We start from the raw sequence: 4,038 nt of genomic DNA, 5'->3' as shown, positions 1-4,038 counted from the left end.
AGGAAAAAAACAGCAATTCTGGGCTGGGCCTCCGGTTAATAGGTTAGTCCCAAAAATAATATAAAAGTGGAAAATAAAGCCCAATATAGTCCAAAACAGTAGATAATATAGCATGGAGCAATCGAAAATTATAGATACGTTGGAGATGTATCAGGCATCCCCAAGCTTAATTCCTGCTCGTCCTCGAGTAGGTAAATGATAAAAATAGAATTTTTGATGTGGAGTGCTACTTGGCATAATTTCAATGCAAATCTTCTTAATTGTGGTATGAATATTCAGATCCAAAAGATTCAAGACAAAAGTTTATATTGACATAAAAAATAACAATACTTCAAGCAAACCAACAAAGCAATTATGTCTTCTCAAAGTAACATGGCCAAAGAAAGTTCATCCCTACAAAATCATATAGTTTAGTCATGCTCCATTTTCGTCACACAAGAATGCTCTCATCATGCACAACCCCGATGACAAGCCAAGCAATTGTTTCATACTTTAATAATCTCAAACTCATAAACTTTCATGCAATACATGAGCGCGAGCCATGGATATAGCACTATGGGTGGAATAGAATATAATGATGGGGGTTATGTGGAGAAGACAAGAAGGAGAAGATCTCACATCAACGAGGCTAATCAATGGGCTATGGAGATGCCCATCGATTGATGTTAATGCAAGGAGTAGGGATTGCCATGCAACAGATGCACTAGAGCTATAAATGTATGAAAGCTCAAAAAAAGAAACTAAGTGGGTGTGCATCCATCTGTCCCGCTTCTGGTTAGAACCGGGACTAAAGGGTCAGGGCATTAGTAACGACCCTTTAGTCCCGGTTCAAGAACCGGGACAAAAGGCCCTTACAAACCGGGACAATAGGCCCGTTTTCTACTAGTGCGAAGACCTAGAGCACTTGAGGAGGCCCATCATTGGAATATACAAGCCAAGTTCTATAATGAAAAATTCTCACTAGTATATGAAAGTGACAAAACAAGAGACTCTCTATTATGAAGATTATGGTGCTACTTTGAAGCACAAGCATGGAAAAAGGATAGTAGTATTGCCCCTTCTTTTTGGGCCTTCTTTTTTTTCTTTGGCCTTTCTCTTTTTTTGGGACAATACTCTATTAAATGATGATCATCACACTTCTATTTATTTACAACTCAATGATTACAACTCGATACTAGAACAAAGTATGACTCTATATGAATGCCTCCAGCGGTATACCGGGATATGCAATGAATCAAGAGTGACAAGTATGAAAGGATTATGAACGGTGGCTTTGCCACAAATACTATGTCAACTACATGATCATGCTAAGAAATATGACAATGATAGATGTGTCATGAAGAACGGAATGGTGGAAAGCTGCATGGCAATATATCTTGGAATGGCTATGGAAATGCCATAATAAGTAGGTATGGTGGCTGTTTTGAGGAAGATATAGGGAGGTTTATGTGTGAAAGAGTGTATCATATAACGGGGTTTGGATGCACCGGCGAAGTTTGCACCAACTCTCAATGTGAGAAAGGGCAATGCACGGTACCGAAGAGGCTAGCAATGATGGAAGGGTGAGAGTGCGTATAATCCATGGACTCAACATTAGTCATAAAGAACTCATATACTTATTGCAAAAATCTACAAGCCATCAAAAACCAAAGCATTACGCGCATGCTCCTAGGGGGATAGATTGGTAGGAAAAGACCATCGCTCGTCCCCGACCTCCACTCATAAGGAGGACAATCAAATAACACCTCATGTTTCAAATTTGTTAGATAACGTTTACCATACGTGCATGCTACGGGACTTGCAGACTTCAACTCAAGCACTTCTCAAATTCACAATTACTCTACTAGCATGACTTTGATATTATCACCTCCATATCTCAAAACAATTATCAAGCATCCAACTTCTCTTAGTATTCAACGCACTCAAAAGAAAGTTTTACAAATCTTGAATACCAAGTATCTTATTATTAAGCAAATTACCATGCTATTAAGACTCTCAAAATAATATAAGTGAAGCAATGAGAGATCAATAGTTTCTATAAAACAAATCCACCACCGTACTCTAAAGGATATAAGTGAAGCACACGAGCAATACTATCAATCTCAAAAGATATAAGTGAAGCACATAGAGCAAAACTATCAAGCTCAAAAGATATAAGTGAAGCACATAGAGTATTCTATCAAATTCCAATTCATGTATTGCTCTCTCAAAAGGTGTGTACAGCAAGGATGATTGTGGCACACTAAAAAACAAAGACACAAATAATACAAGACACTCCAAGCAAAACACATATCATGTGGTGAATAAAAATATAGCTCCAAGTAAAATTACCGATGGAAGTAGACGAAAGAGGGGATGCCTTCCGGGGCATCCCCAAGCTTTGACTTTTTGGTGTCCTTGGATTATCTTGGGGGTGCCATGGGCATCCCCAAGCTTAGGCTCTTGCCACTCCTTGTTCCATAATCCATCAAAAGAATTTACCCAAAACTTGAAAACTTCACAACACAAAACTCAACAGAAATCTCGTGAGCTCCGTTAGAGAAAGAAAACAAAATACCACTTCAAGGTAATGTAATGAACTCATTCTTTATTTATATTGGTGTTAAACCTACTGTATTCCAACTTCTCTATGGATTATAAACTATTTTACTAACCATAGATTCATCAAAATAAGCAAACAACACACGAAAAACAGAATCTGTCAAAAGCAGAACAGTCTGTAGTAATCTGTAACTAATTCAAACTTTTGGAACTCCAAAAATTTAGAAAAAATAGGAAGACCTAGAAAATTTGTTTATTGATCAGCAGAAATTGGAATCAGTATTTTATCACGTTCTGGTGAATTTTAATAATTCGGGCACTGAACGCAAAGTTTATGGAAATTACAGCAAGATCAAATAACTATCATCCAAGAAGTTCCTATAGGTTTAACTTGGCACAAACACTAATTTAAGCACAAAACCACATCCAAACAGAAGGTAGATGGATTATTTATTCCTAAACAGCAGCAAAAACAAAAAAAACTAAAATAAAATTGGGTTGCCTCCCAACAAGCGCTATCGTTTAACGCCCCTAGCTACGCATAAAAGCGAGGATAGATCTAGGTATTGCCATCTTTGGTAGTAGGAGAGAAAAGAGCAAATTTCCTTTCTATGGAATTTATCTTCCTATTTTGGGAAAGCACATTTCCATTAATGGAGGAAGTAAGATTATGCACGTTACGGAAATTTGCATCTAAGCTAGATTTCATCTCTTTGATAATTTTGTTTTGATAAAAGCATAAGAGGGTAGTAGATTCAACTTTATCATTCATGGGGTGCCCGAATATAGTTTTCATCCTTTCATAGGTATCTATAGCATCCCCTTCAAGAAAACCCTCTTCAAAAATAGAATCTAGAACTTGCTTGAAAGAAGCGGGTAATCCAACATAGAAACTTTTTAAGTAAACCTCAATTTGATATTGTGGTATATAGCTAGCCCTAATCCTCAATAACCTATCCCAAGCATCTTTTAAAGACTCATCAAGTAAATAAGAAAAAATTCCAGAGTCATCTTCATCAAAATTATTCAAAATCTCATTGGTAACCCCGGTGGGTCTTTCTATAGCATCATTATTTTTGAGCTTAGAGAGGATAGAGGGGTCATCCAAGGTACTAGGACCCTGGAAAGGACCCTTCATTCTTTTTGATTCAGTCATGGCAACGAGAAGACGAGGATAAAGCAAACAAAAAAAGAGAAGGAGAAGGAGATTGGGAAAGAGAGGGAAAATAAAACGCCAAGGGTGAAGTGGGGGAGAGGAAAACGAGAGGCAAATGGCAACTAATGTAATGCAGGAGATAGGGATTGTGATGGGTACTTGGTATGTTGACTTTTGCGCAGACTCCCTGGCAAAGGTGCCAGAAATTCTTCTTGCTACCTCTTGAGCACTGCGTTGGATTTCCCCGAAGAGGAGAGGATGATGCAGCAGAGTAGCGTAAGTATTTCCCTCAGTTTTTGAGAACCAAGGTATCAATCCAGTAGGAGGCTACGCTCAAGTCC

This window comes from Triticum urartu, chromosome 7, assembly GCF_003073215.2.
Source record: "Triticum urartu cultivar G1812 chromosome 7, Tu2.1, whole genome shotgun sequence".
NCBI lineage: Eukaryota > Viridiplantae > Streptophyta > Magnoliopsida > Poales > Poaceae > Triticum > Triticum urartu.
This window is presented reverse-complemented; position numbering follows the sequence as displayed.